Source organism: Panulirus ornatus, chromosome 5 (assembly GCF_036320965.1).
Source record: "Panulirus ornatus isolate Po-2019 chromosome 5, ASM3632096v1, whole genome shotgun sequence".
Lineage (NCBI taxonomy): Eukaryota > Metazoa > Arthropoda > Malacostraca > Decapoda > Palinuridae > Panulirus > Panulirus ornatus.
In genome coordinates, this window is record NC_092228.1 from 46767564 (window position 1) to 46782563 (window position 15000).

Sequence of the window (15000 nt, forward strand, 5' to 3'; positions counted from 1 at the left end):
TCTCCCGCGTTTGCGAGGTAGCGCAAGGAAACAGAAGAAAGAATGGCCCAACCCACCCACATACACATGTATATACATACGTCCACCCACGCAAATATACATACCTATACATCTCAATGTACACATATATATATACACACACACACAGACATATACATATATACACATGTACATAATTCATACTGTCTGCCTTCATTCATTCCCGTCGCCACCTCGCCACACATGGAAAAGGGTGAGTTTGGCTTTGTTGCTCTGCTCTGGATTTCCTCGGCTCTAAATCCAACATCAGGGCAGAGGTGAACGACATATTGTGAACGAGGTGGTTGTTACCAGGTCATCGAACAAGGTCATTACTGTACCCATAGTTCAGCAGTTTGCATGTAGTCTCTTTAAGATACACAAACACATGAAGTGGACACATAATACGTGGGAAATGATGACCTGTCGTCTATCAGGCAGGGCAAAGTTCAACATACTGATACAAACCCCATAAGGCAAGCTCCATCATGTATGTTGACCAAATGGAAGAAGATAAGGGGGGGGGGGGTTGGTCACCCATTACTAATTAAGCAATGAAGCGGTGGAAAATGTGAGCAAAGATTCTCTTCATTCCGTGACCTCCCTCATTCTCTGTGAGTGACCTCCCTCATTCTCTGTGAGTGACCTCCCTCATTCTCTGTGAGTGACCTCCCTCATTCTCTGTGAGTGACCTCCCTCATTCTCTGTGAGTGACCTGTACACCTCACTTTTCCCCTACGCGGATCTGCTGAGTTCCTGGTCTGTTGCTGTTTGAATTCCTTTGTCCAATTAAGGTCATTATTGATGCCAGTAATGGCTCCTATGACCCCATTCTTAATTCCTCGTTAAGACTGACCCAACAGGTCGTATTTCGGGCACGTAAGTGTACAAAATCCACCTTTATACCCTGCACCATGTCGTCCAGGGTCGTTCCCAACCACTCCGACTCCTGCGGCAGTCGTCTCGTGAGTTAATCATAGTTTCTGAGGTAGATGGTTCTCACGGAGCTTCTGTAGGAGGGAGCTGGCGCTTGTGCTCCTGCTGCAGGAGCATGACGCTTCAGGAGTCACATGGTGGAGTTCTGCTGACGGAGGAGGCGCCCTCAGGGATCGCCTGAATCAATGTTGCCCAGGTATATAAGGGCCTGCCAAGGTCAGGTCACACTGTATACCCTCGAGTCAAGGGCCAAGTGGCTTGACCTGACCCCCACCTCTACGCCCTGTGACCCAGAAAAGGTCATCTAAGCCTTAAGAGGTTAGGCCACCTAGCTCATTCCTCTGAGAATTAGGAGGTCAGGTCAGGTCAGGTCACGCGCTGTGACCCAGCTGTACGACACAGAACCCCGCCCCTCTCCCCTCTCCCTGGGTGTCACCCTCACTCCGTCAGTAGGAATCCACCTCCCCCAGGGGCGCCTCCTCCGTCGGTAGGAATCCACCTCCCCAGGGGCGCCTCCTCCGTCAGTAGGAATCCACCTCCCCCAGGGGCGCCTCCTCCGTCGGTAGGAATCCACCTCCCCCAAGGGGCGCCTCCTCCGTCGGTAGGAATCCACCTCCCCCAGGGGCGCCTCCTCCGTCAGTAGGAATCCACCTCCCCAGGGGCGCCTCCTCCGTCGGTAGGAATCCACCTCCCCCAGGGGCGCCTCCTCCGTCAGTAGGAATCCACCTCCCCCAGGGGCGCCTCCTCCGTCAGTAGGACTCCACCTCCCCCAGGGGCGCCTCCTCCGTCAGTAGGAATCCACCTCCCCCAGGGGCGCCTCCGTCAGTAGGAATCCACCTCCCCAGGGGCGCCTCCTCCGTCAGCAGGAATCCACCTCCCCCAGGGGCGCCTCCTCCGTCAGCAGGAATCCACCTCCCCCAGGGGCGCCTCCTCCGTCAGTAGGACTCCACCTCCCCCAGGGGCGCCTCCTCCGTCAGTAGGACTCCACCTCCCCCAGGGGCGCCTCCTCCGTCAGCAGGAATCCACGTCCCCCAGGGGCGCCTCCTCCGTCGGTAGGAATCCACCTCCCCCAGGGGCGCCTCCTCCGTCAGTAGGAATCCACATCCCCCAGGGGCGCCTCCTCCGTCGGTAGGAATCCACCTCCCCCAGGGGCGCCTCCTCCGTCAGTAGGACTCCACCTCCCCCAGGGGCGCCTCCTCCGTCAGTAGGAATCCACCTCCCCCAGGGGCGCCTCCTCCGTCAGTAGGAATCCACCTCCCCAGGGGCGCCTCCTCCGTCAGCAGGAATCCACCTCCCCCAGGGGCGCCTCCTCCGTCAGCAGGAATCCACCTCCCCCAGGGGCGCCTCCTCCGTCAGTAGGACTCCACCTCCCCCAGGGGCGCCTCCTCCGTCAGTAGGACTCCACCTCCCCCAGGGGCGCCTCCTCCGTCAGTAGGACTCCACCTCCCCCAGGGGCGCCTCCTCCGTCAGTAGGACTCCACCTCCCCCAGGGGCGCCTCCTCCGTCAGCAGGAATCCACGTCCCCCAGGGGCGCCTCCTCCGTCAGTAGGACTCCACCTCCCCCAGGGGCGCCTCCTCCGTCAGCAGGAATCCACGTCCCCCAGGGGCGCCTCCTCCGTCAGCAGGAATCCACCTCCCCCAGGGGCGCCTCCTCCGTCAGTAGGAATCCACCTCCCCCAGGGGCGCCTCCTCCGTCAGTAGGAATCCACGTCCCCAGGAGCGCCTCCTCCGTCAGTAGGACTCCACCTGGTCATTCCTAAAGTGTAGTGTGCCTGGCCCTCGTCTGGAGTGGGATCACCCGCCCACCACCACGGCAGCTGCCCCAACCTTCCTCCAGCTTAAGCTCCATCTGCAGCAAGCCCCAACCTTCCTCCAGCTTAAGCTCCATCTCCCGCAGCTCTTCGCCCTTGGGGCTCCCTCGCCTCCTGTATTATACCCAACCGAGTCGTTGTTGTTCTTGTTGTTGTTCAACATGTGTCACTATCCCTCTCTGTTCCATCGTCAAACACACCTTAAGAACACGGGCGAAGGTGGATTACGCTGGGGGAGGGAAGGGGGCGGGAGGGGTGAATACGGTGGGAGAGAGGAGGGATGGGTGGAGTACGCTGGGAATGGGGGAAGGTTGGGGTGGAGTACGCTGGGAATGGGGGAAGGTTGGGGTGGAGTACGCTGGGAATGGGGGAAGGTTGGGGTGGAGTACGCTGGGAATGGGGGAAGGTTGGGGGTGGAGTACGCTGGGAAGGGTGGAAGGTTGGGGTGGAGTACGCTGGGAATGGGGGAAGGTTGGGGGTGGAGTACGCTGGGAAGGGGGGAAGGTTGGGGGTGGAGTACGCTGGGAAGGGTGGAAGGTTGGGGTGGAGTACGCTGGGAAGGGGGGAAGGTTGGGGTGGAGTACGCTGGGAATGGGGGAAGGTTGGGGTGGAGTACGCTGGGAATGGGGGAAGGTTGGGGTGGAGTACGCTGGGAAGGGGGGAAGGTTGGGGTGGAGTACGCTGGGAAGGGGGGAAGGTTGGGGTGGAGTACGCTGGGAATGGGGGAAGGTTGGGGTGGAGTACGCTGGGAAGGGGGGAAGGTTGGGGGTGGAGTACGCTGGGAAGGGGGGAAGGTTGGGGTGGAGTATGCTGGGAAGGGGGGAAGGTTGGGGGTGGAGTACGCTGGGAAGGGGGGAAGGTTGGGGTGGAGTACGCTGGGAATGGGGGAAGGTTGGGGTGGAGTACGCTGGGAATGGGGGAAGGTTGGGGTGGAGTACGCTGGGAAGGGGGGAAGGTTGGGGGTGGAGTACGCTGGGAAGGGGGGAAGGTTGGGGTGGAGTACGCTGGGAATGGGGGAAGGTTGGGGTGGAGTATGCTGGGAAGGGGGAAAGGTTGGGGGTGGAGTACGCTGGGAAGAGGGGAACGTTGGGGTGGAGTACGCTGGGAATGGAGAAGGCTAGGGTGAAGCTCTGAGAGAGAGGAAGGGAGAGGAAAGGCGTGGTTGAGGAGGGTGGGAGAGGAGAAGGGTGGAGTAAGGTGGGAGAGGTGGAGGGTGAGTGAGGGAGTAAACTGGGAGGACACGTGACCTGATGGTCCGTGATGACGTGGTCGGATGGAGAATATTAATATCATCTTGCTTCTACTACATCTAGATGGAGGCAGTACAGTACAGCAGAAGGCTCCTCCCCCACCCACCACTATAGATGGAGGCAGTACAGTACAGCAGAAGGCTCCTCCCCCACCCACCACTATAGATGGAGGCAGTACAGTACAGCAGAAGGCTCCTCCCCCACCCACCACTATAGATGGGCTCAGTACAGTACAGTAGAAGGCTCCTCCCCACCCACCACTATAGATGGAGGTAGGACAGTACAGCAGAAGGCTCCTCCCCCACCCACCACTATAGATGGAGACAGGACAGTACAGCAGAAGGCTCCTCCCCCACCCACCACTATAGATGGAGACAGGACAGTACAGCAGAAGGCTCCTCCCCACCCACCACTATAGATGGAGACAGGACAGTACAGCAGAAGGCTCCTCCCCCACCCACCACTATAGATGGAGACAGGACAGTACAGCAGGAGGCTCCTCCCCACCCACCACTATAGATGGAGACAGGACAGTACAGCAAAAGGCTCCTCCCCACCCACCACTATAGATGGAGACAGGATAGTACAGCAGAAGGCTTCTCCCCACCCACCACTATAGATGGAGACAGGACAGTACAGCAGAAGGCTCCTCCCCACCCACCACTATAGATGGAGGCAGGACAGTACAGCAGAAGGTTCCTCCCCACCCACCACTATAGATGGAGGCAGGACAGTACAGCAGAAGGCTCCTCCCCACCCACCACTATAGATGGAGACAGGACAGTACAGCAGAAAGCTCCTCCCCACCCACCACTATAGATGGAGGCAGGACAGTACAGCAGAAGGCTCCTTCCCACCCACCACTATAGATGGAGGCAGGACAGTACAGCAGAAGGCTCCTCCCCCACCCACCACTATAGATGGAGGCAGGACAGTACAGCAGAAGGCTCCTCCCCCACCCACCACTATAGATGGAGGCAGGACAGTACAGCAGAAGGCTCCTCCCCCACCCACCACTATAGATGGAGGCAGGACAGTACAGCAGAAGGCTCCTTCCCACCCACCACTATAGATGGAGGCAGGACAGTACAGCATAAGGCTCCTCCCCCACCCACCACTATAGATGGAGGTAGGACAGTACAGCATAAGGCTCCTCCCCCACCCACCACTATAGATGGAGACAGGACAGTACAGCAGAAGGCTCCTCCCCCACCCACCACTATAGATGGAGACAGGACAGTACAGCAGACGGCTCCTCCCCCACCCACCACTATAGATGGAGACAGGACAGTACAGCAGAAGGCTCCTCCCCCACCCACCACTATAGATGGAGACAGGACAGTACAGCAGAAGGCTCCTCCCCCACCCACCACTATAGATGGAGACAGGACAGTACAGCAGACGGCTCCTCCCCACCCACCACTATAGATGGAGACAGGACAGTACAGCAGACGGCTCCTCCCCCACCCACCACTATAGATGGAGACAGGACAGTACAGCAGAAGGCTCCTCCCCCACCCACCACTATAGATGGAGACAGGACAGTACAGCAGACGGCTCCTCCCCACCCACCACTATAGATGGAGACAGGACAGTACAGCAGAAGGCTCCTCCCCCACCCACCACTATAGATGGAGACAGGACAGTACAGCAGACGGCTCCTCCCCACCCACCACTATAGATGGTGACAGGATATTACAGCAGAAGGCTCCTCCCCTCCCTCACCCCACACCTTACGCATCACTACCCCCTCTCCCCTCACTTCCCACCCTCACAGGCCAGTCAACCCCATCCCCCCTTCCCCTCCTCAACTCTACCCACTGCCAGTGGGAGGTGGGGAGGAGGAGGAGGAGGAGGAGGAAGGGATAACTTTACTCCCACAGTTCTCTCCTCCCCACAACCGATAGTCTCCCCTTCATTACTGGCTCTCCCACCCCGACGCCACATCCACTCTTATCTCCCCTACTGCACAATCTCCTCTCCCTGGCTTTCCCCCCCTCCCCTCCCCTCCCCAGGGGGGGGGGGGTTCTGGTGGCGCCCCTCACACTTGCCAACCTGGCCAGACCGTCCTCACACTCGACCCTTGAGGCGGAGGAGCAGCCCAGCCGCCTTGAGTGGGACTTGACGTAGTCCCACTCGAGCGGCCAAGCGGGGAGGTCAAGTTCTTCCCCCCCCCCCTCCCCCCCACACACACACACGCTCCTCCAATATGCAGTGAAGTTAGCCTCCAAACTGCCAGACACAGACGCCTACAAAGGTCGCACCTTGGAGGACATGACAAGTGAGGTGACGTGTTCCCACCACATCCCCATCACTAACTGACCACATCCCCATCACTAACTGACCACATCCAATTAACTAACTGACCACATCCCCATCACTAACTGACCACATCCCCATCACTAACTGACCACATCCCCATCACTAACTGACCACATCCCCATCACTAACTGACCACATCCCCATCACTAACTGACCACATCCCCATCACTAACTGACCACATCCCCATCACTAACTGACCACATCCCCATCACTAACTGACCACATCCCCATCACTAACTGACCACATCCCTATCACTAACTGACCACATCCCCATCACTAACTGACCACATCCCCATCACTAACTGACCACATCCCCATCACTAACTGACCACATCCCTATCACTAACTGACCACATCCCCATCACCAACTGACCACATCCCCATCACCAACTGACCACATCCCTATCACTAACTGACCACATCCCCATCACTAACTGACCACATCCCCATCACTAACTGACCACATCCCCATCACTAACTGACCACATCCCCATCACTAACTAACCACATCCCCATCACTAACTGACCACATCCCCATCACTAACTGACCACATCCCCATCACTAACTGACCACATCCCCATTACTAACTGACCACATCCCCATCACTAACTAACCACATCCCCATCACTAACTGACCACATCCCCATCACTAACTGACCACATCCCCATCACTAACTAACCACATCCCCATCACTTACTAACCACATCCAAATCACTAACTAACCACATCCCCATCACTAATTGACTATATCCCCATCACTGACAAAATCCCCATCACTAACTAGCCACATCCCCATCACTAACTAACCACATCCCATCACTAACTGACCAAATCCCCATCACTGACAAAATCCCCATCACTAACTGACCAAATCCCCATCACTAACTGACCAAATCCCCATCAGGAACTAAACAAATCCCATCACTAACTTAACAAATCCCCATCACTAACTAAACTCATCCCCATCACTAACTGACCAAATCCCATAACTAAATGACTAAATCCCCATCACTAACTAACCGAATCCCCATCACTACCTAACCAAATCCCCATCACTAACCAAATCCCCATCACTAATTGACCAAATCCCCATCACTAACTAATCACATCCCCATCACAAATTAACCAACTTCCAATCACTAACTAACCAAATCCCCATTACTAACTGACCAAATCCCCATCACTAACTGACCAAATCCCCATCGGAACTAAACAAATCCCATCACTAACTCAACAAATCCCCATCACTAACTAAACTCATCCCCATCACTAACTGACCAAATCCCATAACTAAATGACCAAATCCCCATCACTAACTAACCGAATCCCTATCACTACCTAACCAAATCCCCATCACTAATTGACCAAATCCCCATCACTAACTGATCACATCCCCATCACAAATTAACCAACCTCCAATCACTAACCAAATCCCCATCACTAACTGACCAAATCCCTATCACTAACTAATCACATCCTCATCACTAACTAACCAAATCCCAATCACTAACCAAATCCCCTAAGTTACTAGCCAAATCCCCATTAGGTATTCACCAAATCCCCATCAGACATTAACCAAATCCCCATCAGACATTAACCAAATCCACTATCAAGTACTCACCAAATCCCCATCAGCTACTAACCAATTCCTCATCAGTTACCAAATCCCCATCAGGTACTCACCTAATCCCCACCAGGTACTCACCAAATCCCCTCCAGGTACTCACCAAATCCCCTCCAGGTACTCACCAAATCCCCACCAGGGCACGACCATACCGCAGAAGACCACAGGGCCCACCGTAAGGAGGGCAGAGCGCCCACCATCAGGAGGGCACGGCACACACCGTCAGGAGGGCAGAGCGCCCACCGTCAGGAGGGCACGGCACACACCGTCAGGAAGGCAGAGCGCCCACCGTCAGGAGGGCACGGCACACACCGTCAGGAGGGCACGGCACACACCGTCAGGAGGGCAGAGCGCTCACCGTCAGGAGGGCACGGCACCCACCGTCAGGAGGGCACGGCACACACCGTCAGGAAGGCACAGGGCCCACCGTCAGGAGGGCACGGCACACACCGTCAGGAGGGCAGAGCGCTCACCGTCAGGAGGGCACGGCACCCACCGTCAGGAGGGCACGGCACACACCGTCAGGAGGGCACAGGGCCCACCGTCAGGAGGGCACGGCACCCACCGTCAGGAGGGCACGGCACACACCGTCAGGAGGGCACAGGGCCCACCGTCAGGAGGTCTAGGTACACACCGTCAGGAGGGCACGGCACCCACCGTCAGGAGGGCACGGCACCCACCGTCAGGAGGGCACAGGGCCCACCGTCAGGAGGGCAGAGCGTTCTGACTGGGTCCACATCATGGTGGCTGCCACGGGTCATCAATGACACTCACCTGCAAGACAAAGGCACTGGGTTACCAAGAGCTACATCATTGTTATCAATGCCAACCCTCCCCCCTAGCACATGATGATCATCAATGACCCCCTCTAGCACACCAAGATCATCAATGCCCCCTCTAGCACACCAAGATCATCAATGACCCCCTCTAGCACACCAAGATCATCAATGCCCCCTCTAGCACACCAAGATCATCAATGCCCCCTCTAGCACACCAAGATCATCAATGACCCCCTCTAGCACACCAAGATCATCAATGCCCCGTCTAGCACACCAAGATCATCAATGCCCCCTCTAGCACACCAAGATCATCAATGACCCCCTCTAGCACACCAAGATCATCAATGATCCCCTCTAGCACACCAAGATCATCAATGCCCCCTCTAGCACATCGTGATCATCAATGGCCCCCTCTAGCACACCAAGATCATCAATGCCCCCCTCTAGCACACCAAGACCATCAATGTCCCCTCTAGCACACCAAGACCATCAATGTCCCCTCTAGCACACCAAGATCATCAATGCCCCCCTCTAGCACACCAAGACCATCAATGTCCCCTCTAGCACACCAAGATCATCAATGGCCCCCTCTAGCACACCAATATCATCAATGACCCCCTCTAGCACATCATGATCATCAATGTTCCCTCTAGCACATCATGATCATCAATGACCCTTTCTAGCACACCAAGATCACCAATGCCCCCTCTAGCACATCATGATCATCCATGACCCCCTCTAGCACACCAAGATCACCAATGCCCCCTCTAGCACATCATGATCATCAATGACCCCCTCTAGTACACCAAGATCACCAATGGCCCCCTCTAGCACATCATGATCATCAATGACCCCCTCTAGCACACCAAGATCACCAATGCCCCCTCTAGCACATCATGCTCATCAATGGCCCCCTCTAGCACACCAAGATCATCAATGTCCCCCTCTAGCACATCATGATCATCAATGGCCCCCTCTAGAACACCAAGATCATCAATTGCCCCCTCTAGCACACCATGATCATCAAATGCCCCCTCTAGCACATCAGGATCATCAATGGCCCCTCTAGCACATCATGATCATCAATGGCCCCTCTAGCACATCATGATCATCAATGGCCCCTCTAGCACATCATGATCATCAATGCTCCCTCTAGTAAACCAAGATCATCAATAACCCTCTAACACAGGATCATCAATGACCCCCCCCCCCAGCACACCAAAACCAATGACACCATCTAGCACACCAAGATCATCAATGACCCCATCTAGCACACCAAGAGCATCAACAACCCCCTGTAGCACATCATGATCAATGCTCCCTCTTGTAAACCAAGATCATCAATGGCCCCCTGTAGCACATAATGATCATCAATGGCCCCCTCTAGCACTCCAAGATCATCAATGGCCCCCTCTAGCACACCAAGATCATCAATGCCCCCTCTAGAACACCAAGATCATCAATGGCCCCTCTAGCACATCATGATCATCAATGGCCCCCTCTAGCACATCATGATCATCAATTGCCCCTCTAGCACATCATGATCATCAATGGCCCCCTCTAGCACATCATGATCATCAATGGCCCCCTCTAGCACATCATGATCATCAATGACCCCCTCTAGCACACCAAAATCAATGACACCATCTAGCACATCAAGATCATCAATGACCCCATCTAGCACACCAAGAGCATCAACAACCCCCTGTAGCACATCATGATCATCAAAGCTCCCTCTAGCACACCAAGATCATCAATGCCCCCTCTAGCACACCAAGATCATCAATAACCCTCTAACACAGGATCATCAATGACCCCCTCTAGCACACCAAAATCAATGACACCATCTAGCACACCAAGATCATCAATGCCCACTCTAGCAAACCAAGATCATCAATGCCCCCTCTAGCACACCAAGATCATCATTGTCCCCCTCTAGCACATCATGATCATCAATGGTCCCCTCTAGCACATCAAGATCATCAATGACCCACCTCCGGCACACCAAAATCATCAATGACCCCCTCTAGCACAACAGGATCATCAATGACCCCCTCTAGCACACCATGATCATCAATGACCCCCTCTAGCACACCAGGATCATCAATGACCCCCTCTAGCACACCAGGATCATCAATGACCCCCCTCTAGCACATCATGATCATCAATGACCCCCTCTAGCACACCAAGATCATCAATAACCCTCTAACACAGGATCATCAATGACCCCCTCTAGCACACCAAGATCATTAATGACCCTCTTCTAGCACACCATGATCATCAATGACTCCCCTCTAGCACACCATGATCATCAATGACCCCCCTCTACCACACCAAGATCATCAATGGCCCCCTCTAGCACACCAAGATCATCAATTACCCCCTCTAGCACACCATGATCATCAATGACCCCTCTAGCACACCAAGATCATCAATGACCCCCCTCTAGCACACCACGATCATCAATGACTCCCCTCTAGCACACCATGATCATCAATGACCCCTCTACCACACCAAGATCATCAATAACCCTCTAACACAGGATCATCAATGACCCCCCTCCTCAAACACACCTAGATCATCAATGACACCTCTAATACATCAAGACATCAATTATTTCCCCATCATGGGTGTAAACAGATGGCTACACTGTCCTGAGAATTAAAGGTCCAGCTGTATGGGCCGGAACAGCTGATAGGAGTAAACATTACGTCACAGTTGAAACACACTACAATTCACGATTAAACTATTGCAATTCTGTTTAACCTCCCCACTTCTATCTCCCCAGGCTGCTCCCATCTCCTCCCCTCCTACCTACTACTACCACTATCATGACCCTCCCAGGATACTCCCATCCTCTCCCACTACCTGGGCCCATCTTCTGAACACCCTCCCCTTCCCCCTCTGCAACACCTACACCCATCAACAAACACCCCCACTTCAAGAGGACTATGGACGATTTCCAAAGCCCTGTTGACCCCCCATTCATGTTCTTCCACCCATCAAATACAACATATCCCCCCCCCACTACACAGACCCCCCTACACAACCCCCCCCCCACTCTACTATACACAATTCAGCCCCGGTACAGCGGCTACAGTGGGTACAGGGGTTGCCAGACCTGCAATCTTCCTCGCACTGAAATATTAACACGGTACTGTCAGCTTACAGCAACACCAGCTAACTAAAGGTGAGGTAACACTCCAACCACACCTTCCAACCTCCAACACAAACATATGAAGATCAGATGGTACAATTATACCACCAGACAACATGACAAGGTCGAGTGTACATATGTGGCTGGTACAATTATACCACCAGACAACAGGACAAGGTCGAGTGTACATATGTGGCTGGTACAATTATACCACCAGACAACAGGACAAGGTCGAGTGTACATATGTGGCTGGTACAATTATACCACCAGACAACAGGACAAGGTCGAGTGTACATATGTGGCTGGTACAATTATACCACCAGACAACAGGACAAGGTCGAGTGTACATATGTGGCTGGTACAATTATACCACCAGACAACAGGACAAGGTCCAGTGTACATATGTGGCTGGTACAATTATACCACCAGACAACAGGACAAGGTCGAGTGTACATATGTGGCTGGTACAATTATACCACCAGACAACAGGACAAGGTCGAGTGTACATATGTGGCTGGTACAATTATACCACCAGACAACAGGACAAGGTCGAGTGTACATATGTGGCTGGTACAATTATACCACCAGACAACAGGACAAGGTCGAGTGTACATATGTGGCTGGTACAATTATACCACCAGACAACAGGACAAGGTCGAGTGTACATATGTGGCTGGTACAATTATACCACCAGACAACAGGACAAGGTCCAGTGTACATATGTGGCTGGTACAATTATACCACCAGACAACAGGACAAGGTCGAGTGTACATATGTGGCTGGTACAATTATACCACCAGACAACAGGACAAGGTCGAGTGTACATATGTGGCTGGTACAATTATACCACCAGACAACAGGACAAGGTCGAGTGTACATATGTGGCTGGTACAATTATACCACCAGACAACAGGACAAGGTCCAGTGTACATATGTGGCTGGTACAATTATACCACCAGACAACAGGACAAGGTCCAGTGTACATATGTGGCTGGTACAATTATACCACCAGACAACAGGACAAGGTCCAGTGTACATATGTGGCTGGTACAATTATACCACCAGACAACAGGACAAGGTCGAGTGTACATATGTGGCTGGTACAATTATACCACCAGACAACAGGACAAGGTCCAGTGTACATATGTGGCTGGTACAATTATACCACCAGACAACAGGACAAGGTCGAGTGTACATATGTGGCTGGTACAATTATACCACCAGACAACAGGACAAGGTCCAGTGTACATATGTGGCTGGTACAATTATACCACCAGACAACAGGACAAGGTCCAGTGTACATATGTGGCTGGTACAATTATACCACCAGACAACAGGACAAGGTCCAGTGTACATATGTGGCTGGTACAATTATACCACCAGACAACAGGACAAGGTCGAGTGTACATATGTGGCTGGTACAAACAGGTACAAAAGCTGAGGCGAACTGACGGAGGAAGAGAAAGTGATGTAATTGGCAGGGAAGGTTTGAGTAGGAGGTTCCGGAGACCGGGAGGAACGAATCTGCTGGTGCAGTGCGAGGGTCGATGACATCATCAACCCCCGGAAGGAACGGGAAGGGGGGGGGGGGGTCCGCTGAGTTACCAACCGCAATGAAATGACGCACAGAGACCAAGGGCGCCGACGTAGACCCCGGAGAAAGCACACACACACACACACACACATCAGCCAAGACAGACTCTTCTAACGTCCATTTTGAGAGCAGATTTCGTCCGGTTCCCATGACCAGTATCCGGCTCCGGGCCTCGTCTGTATCCGGCTTCCGGGCCTGCCTTTTTATCCGGCTCAGGGCCTTGCCTGTATCCGGCTAGCAGCCAGCCTTTATCCGACCAGGAACCTGAGTTTACCCGGCTTGGGGGGAGGGGATGGGGGAGGGGACCTGCCTTTATCCGGACCTGGGGAGGGGGGGGAGGGGGCACCTGCCTTTATCCGGCCGAGAGCCAGGCCAAGATGGCGCCAGTTTCCGGCCTCAGGAATGCTAAAGGGGAAGTGTGTCTGGGCTGGGTAAACACAGCGGGTGTGCCCGGGACCAGGGTTCGAGACCCGTCGTGAACCACAGCCTCTCTCTCTCTCCCCCCCCCCCCCCCGAGTGCCTTTACTAACCCCACACAAGTATACCTACCCCAGCCTTTACTAACCCCCCACAAGTATACCTACCCCAGCCTTTACTAACCCCCCACAAGTATACCTACCCCAGCCTTTACTAACCCCCCACAAGTATACCTACCCCAGCCTTTACTAACCCCCCACAAGTATACCTACCCCAGCCTTTACTAACCCCCCACTAGTATACCTACCCCCAGCCTTTACTAACCCCCCACAAGTATACCTACCCCAGCCTTTACTAACCCCACACAAGTATACCTACCCCCAGCCTTTACTAACCCCCCACTAGTATACCTACCCCCAGCCTTTACTAACCCCCCACAAGTATACCTACCCCCAGCCTTTACTAACCCCCACTAGTATACCTACCCCAGCCTTTACTAACCCCCCACTAGTATACCTACCCCAGCCTTTACTAACCCCCCACTAGTATACCTACCCCAGCCTTTACTAACCCCCCAGTATACCTACCCCAGCCTTTACTAACCCCCCAGTATACCTACCCCAGCCTTTACTAACCCCCCAGTATACCTACCCCCAGCCTTTACTAACCCCCCTAGTATACCTACCCCAGCCTTTACTAACCCCCCACTAGTATACCTACCCCAGCCTTTACTAACCCCCAGTATACCTACCCCCAGCCTTTACTAACCCCCCAGTATACCTACCCCAGCCTTTACTAACCCCCAGTATACCTACCCCCAGCCTTTACTAACCCCCAGTATACCTACCCCCAGCCTTTACTAACCCCCCAGTATACCTACCCCAGCCTTTACTAACCCCCAGTATACCTACCCCAGCCTTTACTAACCCCCCAGTATACCTACCCCAGCCTTTACTAACCCCCCAGTATACCTACCCCAGCCTTTACTAACCCCCAGTATACCTACCCCCAGCCTTTACTAACCCCCCAGTATACCTACCCCAGCCTTTACTAACCCCCCAGTATACCTACCCCAGCCTTTACTAACC

The 15000-nt window shown here is 54.0% G+C and overlaps 1 protein-coding gene across 3 annotated transcripts in view; it reads right to left on the minus strand.

Annotated features, from left to right (window-relative positions):
• Actn (alpha actinin) overlaps positions 1-15000 on the minus strand; it is a 196195-nt gene that overhangs the window by 83272 nt on the left and 97923 nt on the right. The gene's annotated exons all lie outside the window — the stretch shown is intronic.